Source organism: Mesocricetus auratus, unplaced genomic scaffold, assembly GCF_017639785.1.
Source record: "Mesocricetus auratus isolate SY011 unplaced genomic scaffold, BCM_Maur_2.0 Super-Scaffold_15014, whole genome shotgun sequence".
NCBI classification, from domain to species: domain Eukaryota; kingdom Metazoa; phylum Chordata; class Mammalia; order Rodentia; family Cricetidae; genus Mesocricetus; species Mesocricetus auratus.
Window position 1 is genome coordinate 34,413,316 of NW_024429186.1, and position 27,141 is coordinate 34,440,456.

Genomic DNA, 27,141 nt, shown 5'->3' on the forward strand with positions numbered 1-27,141 from the left:
ATCTAGAGAAGTCAAGATGTCTCCATAGCAATTAATTTTAATAACCACAGTTAGAAGACTGACTCATTTGCCCAATCGGGTATTTATGGTTTTTAAACCTCTGTGTGTGTGTGTGTGTGTGTGTGTGTGTGTGTGTGTGTGTGTGTGTGTGTGTAACATGCACACATGGGTGTGAGCATACACATGTGCCCATGTGGAAGTCAGAAGTTGGTGTCACGTACTTTCTTCTAATCACTATGAAGTTGATGTCTATCTTCTTTTTTATTTTTAATTACAGTTTTATTTACCAGGTATGTTGTGGGGAGAAGCACGTGTGCCACAAAGACATGCTCATAGACCAATGGTTCTCAACCTGTGTCTCACTACCCCTTTGGGGGTCAAATGGCCTTTTCACAAGGGTCACCTATCAGTACTTACATTATGATTCATAGCAGTGGCAAAATTAGAGTTATGAAATGCGATGAAAATGATTTTATGGTTGGGGGAGTCATTGTAACATGAGGAACTGTGTTAAAAGGAAGGTTGAGAACCACTGCCATAGACCAACCTGGTCTATCTAATCCCCCATTGAGACTCTCTTTCCAGGTAATTCTAGGTTGTGTCAAGTTGAAGAGTAAAATTCACCATCACAGGAATAATGAATGGGGCTGTCCATGTTCAGCACCAATACATTCTTTTCTGAATAATTTTGATGAGCAGTTGGTTGAACGGGCAGATGAGGAACTCATAAATTTGGAGGGTCAACTATGTGGCAGAAAATGAATTGCCTCTTACAGAACTCTAGAATGTAGCTGAGAGGAATTTGGTTCATGGTTTACAGTGTCTCAGGCCTGTATTCCTAGTTATTTAATTCAAATCATTAAGGTTACTGTTCAGTTTAATTGCTTATGTGTAAGCAGTCTTCCATTCCCTGCTGTTTGAAGAACTGGGTTGCATGACTAATAATTACTCTTACTACAAACTCCATGGTCCTAAATTCTGAGTGTTTATTCTCTATCTTGACTACTTTAGAAAGCTTTCCTCCCATGGAGAAAATAATATTGATTCAGCCAGTGTTCCCTGAACACCTGATGGAAACAACATGGCAGGCAAGTACCAGGAACCTGGTTGCTGGGGGCAAAGAGAGACTCTGGCTTCAAAAGGGGTTATCTTCCCAGGTCTCATATGGTCAGCAGAGTCAGAGATTTGTTAAAAAATGTAAATTCTCAGGCTAGCTCCAGGTGGAATGAATCAGAGCCTCTGGGGTGAGGGGGGATGAGCCCCAGCTGTCTGTTTGAATAATCCCTCTTCAAACAAAGATCACCCTCATCAAATGTCAAGGCAGCACACAAGCCATAAGCTCCCAGACCTAAACCTGAAGGTGTCCCCTGCCCTTCCAGAGGAGCTGACAGATAAACTGCAGCCACAACTCAGGTGTTCCACCAGAATGGTCAACATCTTTTCTGCTGCTTTACCGCCTAAATCTGTAGGGGAACCCCAGGTTTTCCCAGCTGGGAGCAGAGACACTGGCTTCCAAGGGGTAGAGAAACAAACAGCTGACTGTCTTTGAAAACAAGGACCTTGAGTGAAAATTATAACCTCATCTATTGAAATTGCCTAGGATATTGGCAGTTATTTCCCAAGCCGTTGACAAAATATAAGTTCTGTTTATAAGATTTGAAAATCGGGGGGGTAGGGAGGGAGCTCGGTGAAGACTTAACAGGCTTAACATCTGGAAGAATGTAGTTTCAAAAAATGTCAACAGCTGTGTCACCTTCTGTGGGGCATTGCAAAGAGTCTTTCTTTTCACCAAATTGTTTCCAATAGATAAACATTACTCATCTAATCAAGAGGGAAAGTAAAACTGTTTTATTTTTTTGCCATCCATATCATTCCTATCCATATCAATCTACATGAAAGTTTATTGCGCATTTCTATCTCTTTCTATACAGCAGGGCAGTATGTATAGTAATTATTTATACGGCACCATATGTTACAATGAAGATGGAATTCATTAAATACATTCTTCCGGCTGCCCTGAAAATAAATGAGGAGGTTAAATGCATTCCTACGTACAAAGCACTAAGAATTAAGATGAGCTGTGGAGCTAAAGGAAAAAATAATCCCAGCATTGAGCCCTCTGAGAGGAAAAAAAAATGATGTGGCAAACAGCTTCTTCCTCATCTCCATTTTTAACCCCTGGAATGTGCAGCAGTTCCTGGCAAAGTCTTAGAGTTCAGGAAATAAAAACATATGGGAGAAAACCAGAGGCACAGGGACCAGAAGGATCCTACGTTCTCCTACACTTCCATCCCTCTGGGATGGCAAGATGTTGAAAATTACTGGCAAATTCCATTATCCGATGCATCCTTTTTTCCCCCTGTGAGTAATGTTTGCTCATTTAAAAATATTTATGTTGAATATATGATTTCATACACCATAAACAAATAAGTCTCCTTTAAAGAGACATTGCAGCCACACAGGCATCCTTGCCCTGTCACATTTGATGTGACAAACTGATGGCTTCAAAGAAAAAAGTACACTTCTTCACTGAAAGTCTCTCAGCAGAATGAACCCAGTGAATGTTAGCTGAAATTCCACAAGGAGAATGGGGAGTAAAGTTAAGAGCCAATAGAAAGACTACGGAAAGAGAAACACCAAAAGCTATCTCCTCCGCCAAAATACCTCCCAATGGCTGACGTTTCTAAACTCTGGAGCTGCTTTCCGGAAAGGAGGAGTTGGGAGGAGGTTTTCCCCATCCTGGAGCTTGCAGTACACAAGATCACCTCGGAATCTACATGATTTAGCTTTACACTGGTGTCAGAGAACTCAATATATCCTCTTGGCTCTCCTGGTGCTGGCTAGCAAGGCTTTGGCTTACAAAGGTGACTGTGGTAACTGTCTCTGTCCTCCTCTTTGATGGGCTAGTCCCATCTAATACCAAGTTAGTAAGTTAGGAGCAAGGTTAAAGGATATAGGAGGCACTGAAACTTTCCTGGCCGCCCAGATCCAACTCCACACAATCACCCACCTACCTGCTTGTAAAAAAAAAAAATTGTTCTGTAAGAGCCTTGTAACCTTGACGTATCACTCGTAAACTTGCAACCATTCTGTACACACTGATACACACCAGCCCAGTTACCTAGTCTCCATCCTCCCTGGAAAGAAAAGGGTCTAATAATTACTTCCTCCTGGTTGTCTTTGAAGTTTTGCTTTGGGGCTGCTAAAGAGTATTGGTCAGAACTTACCTACAGGTCCAGTTCCTAAACAGGCAGGCACCGATGCTGAGGGAATAATTCCAAACCAACGATATTCAAAACATCTTCAATTTATTTGCAGACTAGAAATGCCATTTGTCTCAACGAGGGAGAAAACTCTCCCACTTTGTCAAATTTAAAAAAAGGATGAAAATCCGCCGCTTTCCTTGCTGAACACATTTAAAATTTCTGGGTCACTTTCCTCATCTCACTTTTTAAGCAGCCAGACCGGCCCAGAAAGGCTACTACTGTCTGCAAAGGCAATTCCCAAGCCACAAACCTCACCAGCCTCCCCTGCCTGCCTCACCTCACCATCAAGCCTCACCCTTCCAACCCACAAACCAGGAGCTTATTCACAGGAAAAGTTGCTGAAGGTAGACTTCCCCACCTGCGCTCTCTCGGAACCGGATGGCTGGGAAGAACAGAAAGCCGCCGAACCTTCACGCCCTCCAGGCCCAGGCGCGGAGCGCGTCCCACCCCGAAGCCAGGAAGGCGATTTCCAAGCAGACCTGCACCCATCCCACTCAAGTCCGCACGCCAGCTCGCCAAGTCACTTACATAAGCTCGCCTCGCACAGTCCCAAACTGCAGACACACACCCGCACCTGTCATGCATCCGAAATGGACAAGCGCCCACCCCCCCGAGGGATGCAAGCCACACAGATCCCGGCGCGGGTGCGGTTTCCATTCCCTTTCCCCGATTCTCTTCTTGTCCCGTTTTGTCTAACTACAATTACCTTAGCAACCAAAGAATTGCTCCGACTCGCTCTGGCGTCTCAGTTTCTCCTAAAGCCGGGCTGGCGCCCCGAGCATGATAAGGCTGGGGATCCCGGGAGCCGTCAGCTCTCGGGGGCGGGGGGCGGGGGGGGCGGCGGAATCCGTCCGGACGCTGCTCTCCCGGGTGCCGCCTCCTCCTCCTCGGTGCCACTCTCCCTCCGCGGTGGCGACCGCAGGGGGCTCAGCGAGCAGACTGGACAGCCCCAGACTCAGGAGGAGGCGCGGCGAGTCGCATGGTGCCAGGGCGCGGGGCTTTTGGGGTGTCTCCCTAGCCCCTCTCTGGCCCGGACCGGATCCGCCCCCCTTGGCGACCGAAGCAACAGGGACCCCGGGGCGCCTCCGGGCGGAGCTCTTGGCCACCCAGAGGGGCCTATCGCCAAGGAACTGCCCGGAGTCGCGCAGCCCAAGCGCTCAGCTCGGCCGCTGCCGCAGCGGCGCCCGCTGTCGGGCACCCAGAGCAGCTGCAGCCCCGCGCCACGCACCTGGGCGCCCGCACCTGGCCTGAGCCACGCGCTGTAAGCCGGTCCCTGGCACCTGAGCGTGTCTCTAGGGCGCCGCCGCCAGGCTCACCTGTCCTAGCGCCGCCCGAGGTGCGGATCAGGCTCTGTGCAGCGAGGGGGAAAAAAATCTGCAGATTCCTGGCAACAGAACAGCTGCCTAGAAAAGCTAAGGGACTGCCTCAAGCTAGCCAAGGGTCCTCGGCTGCTACTCTCCTCGCTGCTAGGCTGACCGGGTACTGAAACTTTAGTGGCGCCAAGGTGCTCGCGATTCTGGCCTGGGGTGCTGTGCCCCCCCGGTAGCTTTTGAATTACTCACTGACGAGGGACTGGCGCCCTCTAAATTAAAATGAGCCGCTGTGCTTCTCAGAGAGATTGTTGCTAACCTCGTCGTTTTATTAATTCCACGTTTATGCCACACGAAGCACCGGGAGTGCTTTGTGGTTTATACTATCTTGAAGCACTACAAAGGAGAACTATGCAAATATCCTTGCACAAGAAAAGAAAAGTTGACATTCAAATGCCCAGGGGTAACTTGAATGGACAACTTCAACGTGGGAGATCTGAAATGTGATGTTCGGTTACTTAGGAGGCTGGGTGCGATGCAGATGAAACTCACTTAGTACAGTGAACTAAGAATTTGATAGAATTTGATCCCCAGCATTGAGTCAAACTCAAGTGACAGGGCAGCCACTACAATCCAAGCACTCAGGAGGTGAAGGCAGGAGGATCAGAAGTTCAAGGCTATCTTTGACTATATAGGGAGTTCGAATGAGCTACATGAAAGCCTATCTCAAATTATTTTAGGAAGCTGTAGGTGGAGATGGAACACGGTGGTTGGTACTGAAGCGTTATATATAATATAATGTATATATCAATGCTATAAACATCAATAATCAGTAATTTATACTTTAATGTATTATGTCACAGGAAAAAACTTGAAATTACTGGAGTCATTAAGGATGAATGAATGAATGATCTGGACTCTTTCGTCTTCATGGGTCCAAATTTGGTCATTTAAAGTTTCCTTGGCAATATGTGTATTTGTCAATATTAGTATCCATAAATATGTAAATAATGAAGACCATCAGATAAAGGCAAATCTAGAGAAATTCTTATAAAATGCCAGGTTGTTAAAGATGACTCCAGATTGAAAGAGGCCAGAGGACAAAGCTACTAACTCAGCAGATGATCTTGGGTAGGATCCAACATCTGTAAATGACACTGCTGACAGTGGGATTTCAACAGTCTGCAGGTTCCAGAGAATGGATAGGTGTGTGTCATCTCCTTATGTAAAGTCTGTGATCTAGCCATGCTAAGAAGGCATCAGAAGTATACTCTGAAGTATGAAGACATCAATGGGTGTAACTTAGAGGTGCCCAGGAGCCCCGCGTGTTCTACAGGCAGGCAGGTGAAGAGCCCCTTAAGGCAAAAGTGGGATCCGGGAGAAGGAAGCTGGATCTTTGGAGGTCTGCCACTAAAGGGCTGGTGGGAAGCCTGCTTCCCTCTGCTGTCTATTTCCCAGTGCCACAGGTACACAGTTTCCAGTTTCCCCCATAATGGCAGCTTGAAGTATGGGTCAAGAAACCGTGGGCTAAAATCCCTAAAACATCAAGCCAAAAGGAGTCTCTCCTCTTTGTAAATCATTTTACCACTGGGAAGAGAAAGTGACTAATACATGAGCATTCCTTACTTATTCGAAAATGGTTTCAAACTGGTTAACACCCAAACAAAGAGAGTCAATGACTGACCCAACTGCTGGTGTACTATTTTTTGTAATTCAAAATGATTTCAGAATAGAAGGTTTAAAAAGATACATCGAAATTATTGTTGAAGTTATCCAAGATTAACAACAAAGACTTATTAATTTTTTTCATTTTATTTTATGTGCATGAATGTTTTGCCTGTTTATCTATATACACCACGTGTGTGCAATATTGCTGAAGGCCAGAATGGAGTAACACATCCCCATGGAACTGGAGTTACAACTGGTTATGATCTGGAATGTGGGTGCTGGGAAAGAGCAACCCATGCTCTTAGTGTCTGAGTCATCTCTCCAACTACTAAAGACTCACTTCTTTTTAAAAAGTCCTCCCAGCTGGGTGGTGGTGGCACACGCCTTTAATCCCAGCACTCGGGAGGCAGAGGCAGGCGGATCTCTGTGAGTTCAAGGCCGGGCTGGACCAGTAGCCTCCAAAACAATACAGAGAAACCCTGTCTCATAAAAAAAAAGTGTTCCTCACGGGTTTTGTTGAAGAATTATCTCACTGTTAACTGAAATGAAAAGATGGTCTCTCTCCATGCTGCTCTCAGAGTGTATACAATACCACTAAGCCTGTTTCCATTAACCCACTCAGTGCTCCTGAAGACCTTGCTACACACAACAGTCTTTTCCAGCAGCTCATCTAAAGTATACAATGAAACAGAGTAATATGTAAAATCTTGAATCTTTTGATTACTTCATTACCAGATGAGGATCTACAGTTAAGTCTGTGATAGAATTACTGTTGGGACAGCTCTGTTAGTTTAATTTTAGTAACAGCATTAACAGCAAAGATAGAACAATACATGTATAAGTGCCTTTGAAGCTTTGTGGGAAGTGTGGGGCATGGGTTTGGAGAAAATAATGAGTTTGGGTACCAGACAACCGGTGTCTTTGGTGATGGATTTATGATATGTGACATCTGGTGTTACTTTTCATCAAGTCTCCACATCTTTCCTTGAACCTTATATTATATTTCTGTGTATGTGATGTGTGCACATGTTCCAATGTGTACATGTATGTTCCTATGTGTGCATGTAGGTAGATACAACAGAGTGTCTGTGGAGGTCAGAGGGAAACCTTGGGTATAAGTCCTCACCTTCCACTTCATTTAAGACAGGGTCTCCTGGTTGCTTGAAGCTGTGTATGCCAGGAAGCTGGCCTGCAAGCCTCCATAGAGTCTCCTGTCTGTTTCCCGTCTTCCTGCAGAAACGCAACCCTGCCTGGCTTACATGTGTCCTGAGAATTCAAATTCAGAGCACCCACTGAGCTAACTATCCATTTATATGTAGTCTTTTACCCTAATAGACATGATCACATTCTTTCCATCTTGACAAACAAGGGAACTAGATTCTGGGTCAGCTTTTCCTCATGGTACATCCCGAAAGAAAACAAATGCTTTCTTAGTGTGTATGCAAGCCTGATGACCTAAGTTGGATCCCCAGAATCCACATGGCGGAAAGGAAAAACAGACTCCAGCAAGTTGTCCTCTGGCTGACCTCTACATACACACATACAAAATAAGCATTTTTTTAAGTTTTAAAAAAGAAAAGGTTTGCTCAGCACCATGATGGGAAGTGGGGTACTTACTGGAACTCAGCAATAAGAATTCTTGAGCTTTGCCTCAGAATAGATTAAGTCCAAATTTCTGGCAATGGAGACTCAAGGGTCTACTTTTGAACAGGGATTTGTAAACCATGGCTTGCGGTTGCTTCCTTCAGAGAATTCTCATCACTTCTGTTACTATTAATTTTACAACCTCCTTAGGATGAGTCAGTCTATGGACAAGCAAGCTCAAAACGGTATAGACTGGGGTTTTTTGCCTCTTTCCAGTGTCAGCCCTTAAATTACGATCTTAAAAGCCCATGTTTCTGGGAATAAATGCTTTTAGTGCTGGGTAGTTATGTTTTGAAACTTGGAAAGGATGTCATGTCAGGATGGAATTTGTATTTTAAATGTCCCAAAGCTTAATAGTTAGGATACAGGGATATGTGCTCTGACTACCAATACATGGGGCAAAAATTACGCAAGCAATAACAAGCTTTCAGAAAGCTAAACAGACCCAAAATAACCGTGGAATGCTGTTTACTGCAGTAGCTAAGAACCACTGGCCTCACTCAGGCACCCTCAGCCCCTGTGCCAAGCACTGCCTTCTAGAATCTTGTAATACTGCCTTCTAGAATCTTACAGTACCACCCTCTAAATCTTACAGTAGCACCTTGTTTTACAGCACTGCCTTATAGAATCTTACAGTACTGCCTTCTAGAATCTTACAGTACTAACTAGTCACAGATAGGATATGCCTTGAGGATTAGACAAATTTCCTTAATCAGAAATATATACTCTTCACCATGCCTCTGTCTTCTTCTGTTTAGGTGCTGGGATTCTCATAGGTGGCCATAATCACAGGGACACTGAAGAATGGGTTTCTTTTAAAATTACATTTATTTATATTTGTGTGTGTGTGTGTGTGTGTGAGAGAGAGAGAGAGAGAGAGAGAGAGAGAGAGAGAGAGAGAGAGAGAGAGAGAGAGAGAGAGAGAGAGAGAGAGAATAGGTATCCTGGGCCATATTCATGCGAAGAAATGCAAGTGTTTGTTTTTTTTAAAGCTGATTGTGCAAGCTATAGTCATCACAATGATGTGGTACTTGCATAAAAACTGACTCATGGGCTATTGGGACACATGGAATGCCAAGAAATAAGCCTAATAATATACAGCCAGATAATTTTGACAAGGAACCAACAAAATCCACAGAGAATGGACGATCTCTTTAATTAATGGTTCTGAGAAAAACTGGATATTCTCACACAAAAGAATGAAGCCAGGCCCATCTCTTCTAGCACAGATAAACACCAGCTTGGAGTGGGCTTAAACGTGAACACAAGACCTAAAACCTTAAAGCTCCTAGAGGGAAACATTAAAACAGGTGATATTTTTATGGCACTCATCCTGAAAATTAGCTGACAAAAGCAAAAATAAACATGTATGGACTACAGTGTGATCAAAATCTCTCACACCAAAGATGAAGCCATCAACAGAGGGATGGCCCTCAAATGGGAGAAGACATTTGTAAATCTTCGTTAAGAGGCAAAAACCCTAAAGACACAAGAAAGTTCAACTAATCTTCAGGAATATGCAAATTAAAGCCACAGTGAAGTATTGCTTCACCCCAGGTGGAATGGCTATTATCAAAACAGTAGAAGGTAGCAAGTGTGGGAAAGGACACGAAGAAACCCTGGCCCTTGTTCATTGTTGGAGGGAATGTAAATTAGGGTATGTAAATTATGGAAAAACAGTATGAAGACTATTCAGAGACTAAAAATAAAATTATCATGTGACCCTGTAATCACAATTCTGGCTGTTGAGTGGAAGACAATGAGTCAATTTGCCAAAGAAATATCTGAGCACCCGAGTTCACTGAAGCATTAGTCACAGCTACCAAGGTTTGAAAACAATTTAGCCCATGAGTGGATTCATAGACAAAAAAAAAGTGGAATCACACAGTGGAATATTATCCAGTCTTTAAAAAATATATACAGAGGGTAAGGATTTAGCTCAGATGGGTTCAGTTCTCAGCTCCAACGAGAGGAGGTGGGGAAACAGAGACTCTGGAGCCAGGCATGGGGGCACAAACCTATAACCCCAGTGCTTGGAAGGCAAGGGCACAGGGATTGTAAATTCAAGGCCAGTTTGAGCTACATAACAAGACTCTGACTATGTCAGAGAATGTGTGTGGTGTGGGAGATGGAAAAGAGAGATGGAGACAGAGCTGGGACATCACTGGTGAACCTTTAGATTGTTATGCTAAATTACTTTTCTATTTCCATGATAAAACAACACGACCAAGGCAACATATAAAGGAAAGTATTTACTTGGGGCTTACAGTTTTAGAGGGTTAGAGTCTATGACCGTCATTGTGGGAGCATGGCAACAGGCTTGCAGGCATGGCACTGGAGCAGCAGCTGAGAGCTTACATCCGATCCACAAGCATGAAGCAAATAGCTAACTAAGGGTGGTGTGGGCTTTTGAAACCTCAAAAGCAGCCCTGGTGACATATCTTTTCCAACAAGGCCACACCTCCTAATCCTTCCCAAACAGTTCCACTAACTGGGAACCAAGTATTCAAATATATGAGCTATGGAGGTTAGTCTCATTCAAACCACTATATATGCTAAGTAAAATAGAGCAGTCACAAGCAGAAAGAATATTACATGATCTCATTTGTATGTAGACTCTACAAGAGTCAAATTCATGCCAGAAAGGTGGCTCAGAAGGTTCTTGTCACCAAATCTAACAACCCAAATTCAATCCCCAAGACTCATGTGATAAAGATATTCAGCCCTTTCAAATTATCCTCTTACCAGCACAGGGACACTGTGATACATGCTCAGCCCACACCACATATCCACATAAAATAAACTGACATTTATTTTATTCATACACACACATACGTATATCTAGATATAGATAGATGATAGATAGATAGATAGATAGATAGATAGATAGATAGATAGATAGATAGATAATTTGTTTTTTCAAGATGGGTTTCCCTATAGCCCTGGCTGTCCTGGAACTCACTCTGTAAATCAGACTGGCCTCAAACTCAGATCCACCAGCTGCCTCCCAGATACTGGAATTAAAGGTGTGTACCACTACCACCCAATAAACAAACATTTAAATAAAACTTTTATTTAAGTCAGACTTATATAAACAAAGTAAAACAGAGTCACTAAGGGTGAAGAGAGGATGAAGTTACATAGAATGTCCAAATCTAGTACACCAACATACATTGTAAGGGCTGGTTCCTATTGTGATGAACAATAGAAAATTTCTACAACAGTACATTTAGATTTTCATACCGTACATAGAAAGGTAGTTAGGGTAAGTGATACATAAGGAGTTTTCTTGACTTATTTTACTATGTAGATCCAAGTATCACCTCCACCTTAAATATAGATGATAAAAAGTATTTTAAAGCTGACCGTGGCGGCCCATGCCAGTAATCCCAGCAGGAGGATCGTGAGCTTGAGGTCACCCTAGGTTATACAGTGAGAACATATCTCAAAAACACTGATTTGTTTTTTTAATGGAAAAAATAGAAGCTCTGGCAAGGTAGCACACATCTATAATCCCAGCACTGGGGGGCTAAGGCAGGAGGACAGAGTAGCCAACGTCAGCCTGGGCTACGTAGCAAATTCCAGGAAAGAATGGAGGGAACAAGAGAGGAAGAAGGGAGAAGACTGGATGTCACAAAAGAGAGGCTACCAGTTACCCAAGGCCTTTGTGACAAGAGTGCATTCGAGACACAGAAGAGCCAGCAGGGACGTGTCGGGTGAGCGCTTTGGAGACACAGACGGCAGCTTTTGTAAAGGCGCCAAAGTAAAGTGAGCTTTTGCTCACATGTTCAAAGGAGAGCAGAAGAAATGGCAGAAAGCATGGAGGAGATGGCATTGGAGAAGCACCAGGGTGTGGCTCAGTCAGGGCCTCTTGGCCTTGATAAAGAGTTTTGAATGTTAAGTGTAACAGAAAACCTTTGGGGGTGGGGTATAGACTTACACAATCCTATTTATCACTCCAATTCCAATTCCAGCACTTGCTCTCTGTTTAGAATACACAATAGGAGAGAGGAGAGCAAGGATTCCCGTCCCAGTGGAAATCCAACCTGACACAAGAAGACTGTGTTCTGTTGAGAACAGTGATACCACCTTAAAATGGGGGCGAAATGGCAGTGCCAATGACCACAGCAGACAGCATGAGGTAGAGCAGGTTTGCTTAGGAACAACATCGTGCCTAGGGCCTTGTTAGGCCTGGCAAGTCAACAAGGATGAGTTGATGAGGTAGATATAAAATAAATGTCACTGGGAGAGACTGAGGATTATAAAATAGGTGTGATTTAAAATCATGGAACTTAGAGAATGTCCTGTAATAATGACTTTGTCTACAGAGAACCAAGTGGAATGTAAATGCCTGGGAGAATCCTCCAGTCACTTGACACATGTTAAATTACATATGAGCATACATGGAGATAGCCTCATGTGGATATCCTATGGTCCTTCCAATAACAATCACAGCTGGAATCTCTCTTAGAGGCATTGAGCTGGGAATTGGGAATTGATGGTTTTGCTTGTTCAATTGTATTTTGCAAGTGCTGGGTAGATGGCTCAATGACTAAGGGTACTTGTTTTGTAATGAGGACCTGCGTTTGGACCCCCTGCACCTTTGTAAATAGCCAGTCATAGCTGCATGCATACCTCTAACCCCACAAGAAGCAGAGAGAAGGTGAGTATTGGGCTTTGCTAGGCAGCCAAGCTAGCTGAAAAATCAGTGACATTCAGGTTCAGTGAGGGACCTTGTCTAAAGGGAATAAGGTAGAGATGGTATAGATAAGCCAGCATCCTCCTCTGGCTTCATCATCCATACACATAAGCACACACTAGCACACTTGTGTGCATGCACTACACACACCACACACAGAGAGAATTTTATATTACATAAACACAGCTTTGTACCATTGGACCAGTGTCTCTTCTGCTTCTCACCTCTTAATCGCTAGAATCAACATTTTCAGGTTCTACACCATGCTTGTATTTCTGTCTGGCTTGCTTTATTTAGTTAGTAATCACACCATGTTGTTATAAGGAGAGAACCTTTGTATTTCTGTTTCCCAGTTTCATCTGGAAGTGTGTGTGTATGTATTGTGCATGTGATACATGCATGTTTGCATGTGTGGGGGCATGCACCTGGGTGCTTTTTCATGTGGAAGCCTGAGGTTAATGTCAGAAATCATTTTCAACTGCTCTTCCACCTTATCCATTGAGGCAGAGTCTCTCAGTCATACCCAGAGCTCATAGATGTAGCTAGTCTCAAAGCCAGCTTGTTCTGTGGCTCCCCTGTCTCTACCTCCAGTGATTAGAATTACAGGAGAACTGTTACACCCATCCAGCATTATGTGGATCCTGGGGATCCAAACTCAGGTGTTTATGCTTGTACGTCAAGTATCTTAACCACTGAGCCATCTCTCCAGCCATGATTTTATTTGTTTCACAGATACATCATATTTTCTTTAACCACTCATTCTTTGATGGAGACTCAATTTTTTCCATATCTTGGCTATTATGAATAATGTTTCAGTGAACACACACACAATGTATTTCTGACATACCAATTTCATATCTTCTGGGTTTATGCTCAGAAGAGCTAATCCTCATATGCCAACCCCTGAGTGCTAGGGGTTATAGGCATGTGCCTCTACTGTACTGTACTGATTTACCTTCCCATCTGTTGTGCACAGGTACTTCCTTCCCTGTACATCTTTGCCAATGCTTTTCTCTTTTGCTATTGTGACAATAGCCATTACAATTATGGTGACACAGTACCTCCCTACAGATGTAATCTGCATTCCTCTAATGCAAATAGTCTTGGATTTCTTCATATTTCTGCTGGTCATTTTGATATATTCTTTGGAGGAATTACCATTTGGGTCCTTTGCCCACTTTTAAATTGCTCTATTTGTTTTCTTGCTCTCAAGTTGGTTCCTTATATATTTTGGACGTTGGCCTCTTTCCAGATCTGCTTGCAAGTACTCTCCTTTCTCTTTGTGAGGGCTGTTGCCTTGCTCTGCTGATTGTTTCCCTCACTGTATGAAGCTCTTTAGTTTGATGCAATCCCATTTGTCTAGTTTTTGCTTTTGTTGCCTATACTTTTGTGGGCATATAAAAAAAGCATTGCCTGGGCATTGGTGTACTTTAGCCTGAATTCCACCGTGATCCAAAAGCTTCCATTAGGTTTTACATACACATGAGCAGACAGTGCTCAAAATGCCCTAACCAGAAATGCTTGTTCCAAGGATGGTTGCCCCAAGTAGATTTTATCATTTTACAAGAAAGAATTATCAGAAAGACATTTGAGTTCCTTTCAATAATACAGGACACTTTCTTATTCCTACTTCTCTACATTCTGACCTATTTTTCAGAGGTCTTTGTTTCCTGCCTCTGCTTCAGTTGACCTTGGCTCCATCTCACACACACACACACACACACACACACACACACACACACACACACACACACACACACACACATCAGCTGTGCCAACCCATCCTTTTCTTCACCATTCAACTTTGGGGTCCTTCTGTAATCTCAGTTCTTCCTCACTGCTGACATTCTAACTCTCCTCACTTATAAGAAAACAATCCCCCTCCCCAATGTAAGCACAACAGCTCCCAAGAGTAGCTCCCCCACTAGATTCTTTGGTCTGGATGACGCTGTGGAGCTGCCTTACAGGTGCCAGTGGCGCAGAGGAATCAGCACTTACAGGCTCCTCCTCTCAACTCTACGAATAAGGATCGCCTAGGCCTGCATTTGCATTAAGAGATGTTATAAATTTGCATTGGCCTACAGAAGAACAATGAGTTAATACAAGGCTGAACGTCTGTGTGCATATTTTCCAATTTATCTGCAAATCTTTCTGCTTTGTTTTGTTTTTGCAGTACTGGGGACTGAACTCAGAGCCTCGCACATGCTAGACAAGAACTTTACCACTTGAACTATATCCCCAGCTGACTTATATATCTTGTACTTCCACTAATTTTTCAATAAAATTACTTCTAATATTCATCTTATGAAAACTGTTTTAGTTATCATTCTGTTTCCGTGAAGAGACACCATGACCAAGAGAACTTATAAAAGAAAGTGTTTAATTGTGCCTTGCTTACAGTTTCAGAGGGTGGGCCTATGGTCATCATGGTGGTCAGCATGGCAGCAGACAGGCAGGCATGGTGCTGGAGCAGTAGCTGAGAGCTTACATGTTGAGAAAACAACCAACCACAAGACAGAGAGAGAGAAAAGTAACTGAAATAGAGTCCGCTTTGGAAACCTCAAAGCCCACCCCCATAAACATACCTCCAAGGCCATATCTCCTAATCCTTAACAAATAGTTCCACCAGCTAGGGGCCAAGCATTCTAACATATGAGCCTGTAGGAGTTATTCCCACTTGACACCATCACAGAAATTAACACAGCCTCCAATGTTGATTGGAAATATAGTTGAAGATGTATATAAGAATCTTGTCTGGCCCACAGCACACACATATAAACTTTATTGTTTTTGTTTATAATTGTGTGTGTGTGTGTGTGTGTGTGTGTGGTGGTGGTGTGCATGTGAGCACAATGCCTGCAGAGGCCAGAAAATGTCAGATCCCCTGGAGCTGGAGTTACATGCAGCAGTGAGCTGCCTGACATGGGTGCTGGGAACCGGACTTGGGTTCTCTGCAAGAGCAATACATAAACTTAATTGCTGATCTGTCCATCTCTCCAGCCCCAGCCCCACATACAAACTTCAGATAGAGTTCTCTAGAAACCCCAGGCTACTCCTTTAAGTAAATATTATCAGTTAGAGTATTTTAGACATTAACTGCTACTTATTTGTTCACTAAACTACACACACACATGCACACGCACGCACGCGCGCGCGCGCGCACACACACACACACACACACACACACACACACCCTTCACTGACACAGGTTTAAAAGCTGCTTTTCTTGTCTCCAGAAGAGTTCTACTAAAACAGAAACTCTGGAAATAGGAGCTAAGACTCAGCACTCTACCAAGTCCTGTGGATTGATAATTCAAGCCATTTCTAACAGACTCTTGAGTTTGAGAACTCCTGCTGGAGAGAGCAAGGGTAAGGGAGTGTCCTGTCATCCTGCCACTCCTATTCCCCGCCCCCATCCCCCACTCTCCACCCTCACCCCCCAGCCCCATTCTGTACCTCCACTCCCCACCCACACACCCCACCCATGCTCTGGAAAAGTATGCACAAGCCAAGAAAAGAACCAAGATGCGCTCTTCTCCCCTCCAAAGCTAAATCTGCATCAGAGCTATGGAAAGCAGAGGCAGATCCCACCCCTCACCTGGAGGGCCACACCCCTGCAGGCACACCACTACCAAGGAGATGGCCCCTGTCAGGTTACTCAGCACTGCTGCAGATTGTACATGGTTTTGCTGCAAATGTCATTCTCTAGGAGAAAAGGAAATATTAGCCACAGAGAGGAGGAGTGATTGAACACTTGAAATTTAACTGCCTGGAAACCATGGCTATTCTGTGCCATCAGATGTATTCCAAGCAAGCCTTTATCAGGATAACTCAATTCTGCATGCTTACCATACATCTTATTTGCTTTTCTTTGAAATGTGTATCTTAAGAGTGCAGTAAAATCATATTACCCCCCCAAAATAGGATAATGGGCTAAAATGAGGGTTATAAACGAATCTCCATGGAAATTACTTGAGTGGTTAAGTTGAGGACTGTGGATTGTTCAACAAGGTTGCACACCTGAAATGAAAACCACTGCAAGAAAAGAAAAGAGACTGGAGTTTTGAAAAACGTGCACATAAATATTTATACAGAGGGAGCCCCTAGAAGTAGGGCAGTTTCTCTCTAATGTGTTAACTTGAATGGGAACAATTATTGGGGCCGGGGCTTCTTCTGATTATATATCTTTCCTCTCAATTAATGAAGTAAAGACGTTCACCCATAAACTCCTAATCCTGATAAACAAAATTTCACTCTTAGATGGGGGAAATGTCTCTAAAATTATATAAATCTATAAGAGAGAATTATTAGCTGATCCTTTCATAGGGTCAGAGTTCAGCAATTTATTTAATGTAGCAAGGTTTTCCCTATGATTTTATATTATCGCAAATGCTTACACTAGCAAACAAAAGCCTAGTTAGAAGTCCTAGATGATGATTTATGCAGTGAGTAGCCTGTGTGTTACAGACAAGGAAACAGGTACCGAGAGAGCCACGGGATGACCCAGTGAGGCACTGTGGAACTGGGACAGCTGGACAGAGCCTCGGCCTCCCAGGGGTAGCCCGTCTCCTCCCTCACGGCACTTTTCCAGCATTTGCTGTCGTCTGATTTACATTGCTTTTGGGAGTGAAGAACACACAGGGCTTGCATGATAGCAGGAGGATCGGGTAAGCCACATGAGGGACTGCAGCCCAGAGAGCATTCAGGGTCAAGGAAAAGACGAAGGGTTTCTCGTCTCTCCGCTGCTTGACCTTGGAGAAGCCTGACTCCTTCAGTGCTCCAGGTTTCACTTGTAGATAGTATTGATAAACTGCCCCCCCAACCTTTCCAGATGTACTTTAACTAGCAGAGGCAAGAGAAGATGGGATACTCTTCTAAGGTGAGATTGGTCACTCGATGTATATGACCTCCAACACAGACATAGGAATGTCTGATGGTGCCTAGGTCCACATGGCTGTCACCCAACAGTGCCTCACCATAGAAGCAGGGTAACCCAATGATTAGGTCATTGGCACCACAAAAGAGTCCTGACACCAGATGCTTTGGTAATTGAACTAGTTTGAGATCCATCCCAAGCTATGATTTTAAATTTTTTGAACTTCTTTATTGAATCTTTGGGGGTTTCACATCAAGTACCCCAATTCTGTTCACTTCCCAGTCCCCTCATATTTCCCCCTCATCATCCTTGTTATATCTCCGCACACCAACAGCCTGGCCCATGAGTATGTGCACAAAGGGATGCTCATAGAATAACCTATGAGTATCCAGTTTCAGACCAGATTTATTATTACGTTTTTCTGCGTGTGTGTGTGTGTGTGTGTGTGTGTGTGTGTGTGTGTGTGTGTGTGTGTAGCTCATACTTATACATGCAACAAGGACCATGCTGAAGGCAGAGAACAACTTTCAGAAATTGGTTCTCTCCTTCCAGCCATAGGTCCTGGGGAACTGAAATTCAGGCTGTCAGGCTTGGTGGCAAGGGCCTTTACCCACTCCGCTGAGCCAACTCTCAGACCTTCAGATAGAAATTTGACCCCAGGTTTTCTTGCCATCTGTTTGCAGGCATTTTCCTTCCTGGCTGGGGAGCTAATTAGGGAAATTAATTAAGGCTCTGCACACTCAGCAGTGACTCAGCTGAAAAGCCTCCTAATATGCTTGTCCCCAGGCCATATACTCAGGGGTTTTAATTCAGCCACTTTACTGCGTGCCTAGGAATCTGCATTGTAACAAAGCCCTTTGCAGCCAGCCCCAATGGACAGGCCTCCTTCCCCGCTCAGTGGGCCAAAGGAGTCTCCATGGAGTCAAGTCCTTAACTGTACCCCCTGAGCCACCATTGCCCTCAAGCTTGCTCTATTCACAATCCCCTAGAGTCATCTAGAGGACTACTCCAGTGTCACTGTCTCCCAAACCTGCAGTTCCATAGTATCAATCCATGCTTGAAATCAAGCTAATTTTCTTTCCAACTCTCAAAACACAGAGGATTTGTCTCCCTTCCTTTGGGGGGGCAATACAATTTACTTGCTTCAAGGAATGCAGACTTGTAAGACACAGAGGCCTATTTACAAAATTTCATCAAGACAGCAACTTCCTCAACTTGGAAACACAAAGTGTATGCCTCAGCTGCAGCCCCTGTGTTGCTCTAATGGAAACTCTAACAAGAAGAAGATGGCTTGGCCTGTGTAAGTGGAAAGACCAGACCAGGCTGGATTCAACTACTCTCCCTTTGTTTTCTTCAAGCTTCTTCTTCCATAGCAAAAACAGCACAAAGCTCCACATAAACACACAAAAGTGGTCAGGAAGGTGGGCCCAGCCTCCAAGTAAGAGAACACTAAGATTCTATCTGACTAGGCCCTTTCAACAACGTGCTGTTAGCCTAATGAATGGCCACAATAGATGTGGACTTTATGACAGCGTGTCTCTCTTACAATACTAGAGTATAGAAGTCCTAAGTCAAGACATTGGCAGGTTTGGCTTCTCTTAAGGTCTCTCTACATGGCCACTTTCTCGCTGAATCCTCACATGGTCTCTATTTCCTCTGTGTATGTGCACCCCTGGGATGGCCTCTCTTTATCCAAATGCCTTCTTAATCAAGGGACTCCAGGGACATTGGATCGGGGCCCATTTTAACAGCCTCTTCTTGATTTAGCTATCTCTTTAAAGTGCCTGCCTCCAAACACAATCATTCCCTGAGGTACTGGAAATCGAGGCTTCTACCTATGTGGTCAAAGAATAAGGGTATAATTCAGCCCATAGCAAGCATGGGCGTGCACACACACACCCTGCAACACAAGCTGGGTCAAAGACGTTGGTTGAGCAACAGGAAATCCTGCTGCGTGATTGAATCCCACCTGAAGCTAAGAGGGGATAGAAGTCTGGAGGGGCGGTCTCTAGGTCACGTTAGAGTGGGATGCAGCGGTGTGGTTACACAACAATGCAAACAGCTATCAGTGGCTTAAAATACTAGGGAACCGGCAGGCATCACTTTGAGAAGTGGAAACAGCATGAATGAAATCAGGTATCTGAAACTACGGGTGAAGGGGCTGTGAGGCTGTCAGGGCTTCCACCAGACAAGGAAAAAGCCGCCTGAACTTTCTTTTCCAAGTTGAATCGTGAAGTCCATTACAGGAAATAGTCACTAGGAGCTTCCAATGTAATTGTTCCATTCCTTAAATAAATTAATATCAATTAAAAATAACACATGTTCATTTAAAATAACAATGTTCAAATAAAAATAACATGTTCAAATAAAAATAACACAGGTATCACTTACAGTGGTTTGACTGCCTGCCTCCAAATACAATGCTGAAGTGTAATTGCCCTTACAAAAGAACTCAGAACCTCTAAGGAGTGATTATTCACGAGGGAGCTGACCTTGAGCATGGATTAATGCCATTGTCTTGGGGATGGAATAGCTATTATAAGAGTGGGCTCCTATTAAAGGCCAAGTCCATTCACTGTGTGGGTGTGTGTGTGTGTGTGTGTGAGAGAGAGAGAGAGAGAGAGAGAGAGAGAGAGAGAGAGAGAGAGAGAGATTTGCTAGCTCTTCCATGTTCTGATTCAAAGTGAAGGCCCCGCCAAAAACTGTTGAAGTGGCTAAAGACAAAGATGGTGCACTTGAAGGAAAGCTACCTGTTTGTTTGTTAGCATAAAAGTATTCTGAAACAGAATAGAAAGAGTCAAAGTGGTTTTTACCAGGAAAATAGCAAAGTACCTCATCTACATGTTTCTCCCATGAAGAAAATGGCCCCATATTATCTTCAAGAAAATATCTCTTCAGAAATAGAGAGGGAGCCCATTAAGCACTGAGACGCAAAAAGGGCTTGATTCTTTCAAAAGCAAACAACCAGGGGAATGAAATCAGCACTCAGGAGAGACCGGAGTTTGACTTAAAGCCAAGCTAGAGCAGGGAACGAGTCAACAACAATTAGTGCTGCTCAGAGAGATGCTGGGGGAAACACAGGCTCACCAGGGCCAGGAGGATTTTTAGACAGAGTTTCTGTCCAGCCTAGTCCTGCCACCCTTCAGCCCCAAATAAACACACTGACGCTTATATTAACTATAATCTGTTTGACTTATGGCTCTGGCTTCATATTGGCTAATTCTCTCTTAATTATTAACCCATAACTATTAATCTTTGTATTGCTATGACTTACCCGTAATGCTCCAGTATGTTATTCCTTTTGATTGCTACATGGCATCTCCCTCGAGGCTCCTTCTGCCTCTCCCCAGAATTTTCCTTGCCTGGCAGCCCCGCCTATACTTGCTGCATGGATACTGGCCAATCAGTGTTTTATTCATCAACCTGTAAGAGAAACATATATGCAGAGGGACATCCCCCATAAAGGATTCCAAGGGAAAGAAAAGTGAAACTTGCATTCGGCCATTGTTATAGTGGTGAGGGGTTCCTTGGTTTCCACTGTCGTGAACTGATTTGGGGAAGGATGAGGGACTAGCCCATGACTCAAAGCAGCTTCCCCCACTTCCTTGAGGAGACAACAGAATGGGCAGGGCCTCTTACTTTATAGGTATCTGCTGCTTCTTACATGCTGACCTCCAGCATAGATTATCTTAGGAATGGGTTGGCTATCATGGAGGTGGGCTTAATGAAGGTCATATTATCTTCAAGAAAACACCTTTTCAAAAATAGAGAGGGAGTTCTGTGAAGAGCAGAATGTAGCAGTCAACTGACCTGAGGATAAAATGTCTTCCCAGGTCTCAGCAGAAGGGAGAGCGGCAGAGGAGAGAATCAGGGCTGCACCTCCTGCCTTGGCCCAGATGAGATGTTCCTTCATGAAGCCAGCTGAACTCAGGAACGTGCATTCCTTGTCACTGGAACACTTCCAATGTAGCCACTGGAGTTTGGAAAACTGGGTTCTTCTAGCTGGTCAACTCAATAACCCAGGTTAATTGTTGGTTGGAGTGCTTTGGGTTACAAATTGTACCTTGCACTACTAACAGGTCTTTGAACAATAAGGATAACTATTTCTCATGCTTAATAAGAAGCAGGGGGAGCCCACATTCACTGAAATCTGTGATCTCCAGAGTACAGCGTCAAACACAGGAAGAGGGGCGTGCCATTTCTTACTGTGTCTGTGCTTTCCTTGACGGGGAAAACTGGTTCCTAGAAGCCTCACAGCTCACTTCCTAAGCCTCACTGGCCAATACGGTGTGTTCTCCATGACATTCTTCCCTTCAGCAAGAGTTTCCCTGCCCCTCCTCATTCCACAGCTGCCACTCAAGAGTCATGGCTCCTTCTGAAACTGTCCTATCATTAAGAAATTTCCCTGGGAATAGCTCATTGGCCAAGTATATGTTTAACATTAAATAAAGTTAAAAACTCTTCTCTTGGGATTGTTTCCATTTTAAGAATAGTCTTGCTGAGACAAAATGCTGTGTAAAGCAGCAGTTCTCAACCTTCCTAATGCTGCTGCACCCTTGAATACAGTTCCTCATGGAATGATGACCCCCCACACCATAAAATCACCTTGGTTGGTACCTCATAACTGTAATTTTGCTACTGTTGTGAATTGTGAATATCTGATATGCAGGCTATCTGATATGGGACCCCTGGGAAAGGGCCATTTGACCCCCCAAGGGTCATGACCCACTGGCCATAAAGGATACCTTCATCAAGAACTCTACAGACTGCAGCCCCATGCCGTTACATGGTTTATTATGAACCCTCATACTTCTCCACCCAAATGTAGCACAAGTTTGAAGGTTTCCTGAGCTATAGCCATGCTACTACTAGTGCTCTATTCTTTTTAATATGCTGCTATATAAACATGTGTTACATGTTCAATACGTTTGAGTGTGACATGCCCTCCATGGCCTCAGGTGTTTGAACATTTGGTCCTGAGCTGGTGACACTGTTTTGGAAGGTTGTGGAAACTTGGAGAGCTGTGACCTGGCTGGCATAGGTAGGTCACTAGGGACAAGTCTGGAAGGTTCTACCTGCTTCTGGTTCCAGTTTGAGCTCATTGCTTCCTGTCTCCTGTGGTAACTTGATCAGCCATCTCATGCTTCCATGGCCACGAACTGAGCTACTTCCGCAGCCACAGTGGACTGAAACCTGGAGCAATGAGGCAAAGTAACCAGCGTGCCCTTGATCTGCCTCTGTCAGCCCGCATCCCAGAAACATGAAAAGTACCTAGTGCACTCTCTGTCTGTGTCTGCTTTCTACTTCTGTGATAAACACCGCGACTGAAAACAACTAGGGAAAGAAAGGCTTTATTTGCCTTACAGGTCATGATCCATCACTGCAGGAAGCCAGGGCCGGGGCTCAGGGCAGGAAGAGATGCAGAACACTGCTTACTGGCTTGCTCCTCATGGCTGGCACAACGTGTTTTCTTATAGAATTCAGGACCACCTGCCCAAGGGTGGCACCACCCACAGTGGGCTGGACCCTCCCACATCAATTATTAATCAAGTAAATATCCCTCAGAATTGCTTACAGGCCAATCCCAAGGAGGCATTTTCTCACTTGACATTCCCTCTTCCCAGATGACTCTAGCTTGTGGCAGGGTGACGAAGAACTAACCAGCACATACACCACACTCAGTCACTTTTATTAAAAATGCCTTTTCTCCAAATCAGTTCACCTTTTGGGGGACCATGTGAATCCATGTTAAAAGAAAAATGCCGTATCACTGTCTTAAATAGAAAATCGTAGACTCCCAAAGATGCTCATTGTAATAGGAATAAAGGGTGAATAAAAGTGACTACTGGGGGCTGGAGAGATGGCTCAGCCGTTAAAGGCTAGGCTCACAACCAAAAATATAAAAGTGACTACTAGAACAATAAAATTTTCATAGTTTTATCCTCAGAAAACACCTCACAGGAACAGTGATAGATAAATCCCATTGCTACCCTAAGACAGGCCCATTTCTCCCCCCAGAGTGTGAGTTACAATGAAACCCTTATTGTTGTGCCCAGATCCTTTGTGTTTCAACCCACAAGAAAAAACATTAAGGTTTATATAACAGAGTTGAGTTTGCTCCAACTAACTCAAAATGCTTTCTTATTCCCATTTCTCTCTATTCCGACCTCTTTGTCCAATAGTCTTTATTTCCTAACCCCTCACCTGACTTCAGCTCCACTATATACATGCAACAACAGTCCCTCCTTCACCTGCTCAGTTTTGGGAAGTTTCCTTGACACAGCTGAAGCTACACTCTCCTTATGTACAGGACCTGAGATGATTGTATAACAAATTGTAGATACAGCAGCAGCCAAAGAGGCTGTTTAAGTGGGTTGCGCTGTCTGGCTAACAGTGCATCTGAGCTGCCTTGTAGGTGGGCTTCACCATTAGTCAGCACCCCAGCTCATCTTTCCCTCAATCTGATGAGCAACAAATTCATAGACCTTCAGAAGTCTGTATCAGAGTTAACACATAATAGATTTATCTAAGCCTAGGTAAGATTCGACATCATTTACGGAAGTCTGGGGTGCCTATGTGATATTGCTAACCCATCTACAATGTATCTTATACCCCATCCATTTCCCCAATAAAATATTTATGTGGTACAATGGCATCCTACTTTTGACTGAAGAGGGATGTCTTGCATATCCTGGCAGAGTAGAAATGAAGGAATGATTTAGTATTGGAGAAGATAAAAAAGAAACAGCGTTTCTTGAATTAGGATGTTGAATACCAAAGTGCTGCCTCTTGCTTCACAATGATTAAGCTGTGAATGGCAGAGGAAGGGCAGGGATGTCAGCATTGCAGGGAAATCTCTGAAGGATGTTCCACTGAGGTGCAAAGAAACCATGGTTGTTGACTCTACTCATTGCAGCTTCTCCTCTCTGAACATGTAAACATTTCCATCATAGATGAGTTCTCTTTAAGATGAGAAGTGCAGCCCCGCCCAACAGGCAATGCATCTTAATCACAGAGCAGAGCACCAGAGAAGTTGAACAAAGTTAAAGCCTTGGAGTAAGGAAAACAAGCAAGTATCTTTGCTGAACACTCTGTCACTGCCACACAGGTCCCAAGAGATACAATTCCAAAGTCAGCTCAGGTAACTCCAAATTCCCTTGGAGTCTTGACCTGGAACAATGTCATTACCCAACCTGCCAATCTTATCATCTGTTTAAACATCCCCACACCCATTCATTGAATCCTTCCCAACACCTCTCAGACCCCTCTCTTGCTCTTTGCCCACTCTTGTCCTAAGCATCTCTCCTTTGTGCTGCTGTCAGGAAGAAGACATATTTTCTCCCTGACTCTCACAACCTGTAGTTGGGGAAGACCCTGGTAACAAAATGAAAACGAGCAAGTTCTTTGCTGCATATGGTCCAGTCCACAGGGCTCTGGGCTCAGGCCTCAGGAGAACCTCCCTAGATGGGAATTCCAAGAATTTACTTCCAGGCTGGAGCTGTAACTCCATGGTAGAATGGTTGCCAGGCATGTGTAAAGAAAGCCCTAGGTTTCATTCCCTACACTGGAAAAGAAAGAAGAGGGCTGCGGTGGCTGCTTAGAACCCTGATTGTATAAACCCATCAATAAAGAAAAGAAATATGGAGGAATGACAGTATAAAAAAGTTTCAGGCTGGAAGCAGTGGCAAGGGGAAGAGGAAGGAAAAAAGGAAGTAAGTTTGTCCTTCCCTCTGACAGTCTCTGGACAGAGAGCTGACTTCCTGAAGAATTCAGAGTCTGTGTTTCCTCAGCAAAGGGGAATCTAAAGAGAGGGTATCCCAGCTTTAACGCTTCCTGCTTGCCTTACACCTAAAAACATTGACACCAAAGAGGCATAATTTGGGGTGGCATCCTAGTTACCTTCCCTCTTCGAACAGCGTTTTCCTCAGTCTCATTATTACAGTGTGGGGTGCCTTCCCAGCCCAATAGTCTTGACTAGCTGACAGAATGAGATTTCAGCAATCAATAATAACACCTTACTTACCCCTGCTGTCGCCAAGTGTATTGCTGTGAAGAGACAGCAGGACCAGAGCAACTCTTATGAAAGAAAGCATTTAATCGGGGGCTGGCTTATGGTGTCAGAGGTTCAGTTCATTATCATCATGGTAGGGAGCATGGTAGCATGCAGGCAGGCACTGGAACAGTAGCAGAGAGAGAGAGAGAGAGAGAGAGAGAGAGAGAGAGAGGAGACAGAGAGACAGAGACATACAGACAGAGAGAAAGGAGAGAGACAGAGAGAGACAGAGACAGAGAGACAGAGACAGAGAGACAGAGACAGAGACAGAGAGTGACAGCCTAGACTTGGCATAGACTTTTGAAATCTCAAGGCCCACCCCCAGTGACACATTTCATCCAACAAGGCCATACCATCTAAACCTTCAAATACTTTCAAATAGTGCTACTCCCTGGTGACTATGCATTCAAATATATGAACCTATGGAGGCCATTCATATTCAAACCATCCCATCGGTCTAGTAGTCTGCAGTAACTCCTTCCTAAGTAGCCTCACCTCATCCTTTCTCTCTCTCTCCCTTTGCCCCTTCCCACCATCCCTTCCTCCCTGCCTTTCTCTGGATGTGTATGTATACATGTATCTCTGTGTCACACAGGCATATAGCAACCTATGTTTCATCTCTACTAAGTGGCACTCTATGCAGTCCTTCCCAGGCTACCCACTTGCCCAATGGCTCCTGAGAGCCTCCACTTGAGAATTGCCTCCTAGTCTAGTTCGCTTTCTGCTCCTGGATAAACACCATGACCAAAAGAAACTTGAGGAGGAAATGGTTTACTTCATCTTACACAGTCCATCATTGAGGGAAATCAGGGCAGGAGCTGAGGCAGAATCCCTGGAGGAACCCTGCTTATTGGCTTGTCTCCAGTCTCATGTTCAGCCACCTTTCTTAAGCAACCTGGATTCACGTGCCTAGGGAATGCACTGCCCACAGTGGGCAGTGAAGACGAGGATAGAATTATTTCACTAGACCCAAGAAAAATGATAAATGGGTGTTTATTGAAGAACAATTACACAGAAAAATACAAAGAACTGCGCAGGAGTGCTTCTCTGCCTTTCTTACAGGATTGGCTGACCCACCAGAAAGAAAGAGCAAAGGAAAGCCATGCCTCAAGCTTCCCTCTTTCCACTTTCATCTGCCTGAGCCACGCCCAAGGGGGTGTGGCCACCATTACAAGTTCACTGTAAGACCGCTAAAGGGTGGAGCTTTTGAACATCCATTAACAAACAAGAAAATGTTTACAGATATGCCACCATCCAGCTGATAGAGGCAGTTACCCAACTGAAGTTCCCTCTTCCCAGATGACTCTTGTTCATGTCAGCAATGAAGCCAATCATCAGCCAGGCAGCGGTGGCTCACACCTTTAATCCCAGCACTCTGGGAGGCAGAGGCAGACAGATCTCTGTGAGTTTGAGACCAGCCTGGTCTATAAGAGCTAGTTCCAGGACTGCCTCCAAAGCCACAGAGAAACCCTGTCTCAAACCACCCATCCAAAAAAAACCAATCATCACACCTCCCTAGACATTCTCCAACTGGGCCAGCATGCCTCCTTTCAGGTGTCCTGAGCTTTTGCTATGCAGTCTGGGACACTTTATCACACTGACTCTCTCCTTTTCCATCTCTGGAA

The 27,141-nt window shown here is 44.3% G+C and overlaps 1 protein-coding gene across 9 annotated transcripts in view; it reads right to left on the minus strand.

The window, feature by feature from the left end:
• The window catches only part of Rgs6 (regulator of G protein signaling 6), a 515,997-nt gene extending 511,586 nt beyond the window's left edge, over positions 1-4,411 (minus strand). For 4 of the 9 annotated variants that reach the window (XR_005876224.1, XM_040742797.1, XM_040742796.1 and 1 more), the window contains exon 1: positions 3,973-4,408. The gene's annotated coding sequence lies outside the window, so the exon portion shown is untranslated. Of the gene's footprint in view, positions 1-3,227; positions 3,526-3,624; positions 3,872-3,972 lie in introns of those variants that run through there. The other 5 variants (XM_040742794.1, XM_040742795.1, XM_040742791.1 and 2 more) reach the window with 4 other exon arrangements.
• Between the last annotated feature and the right edge of the window lie 22,730 nt (positions 4,412-27,141).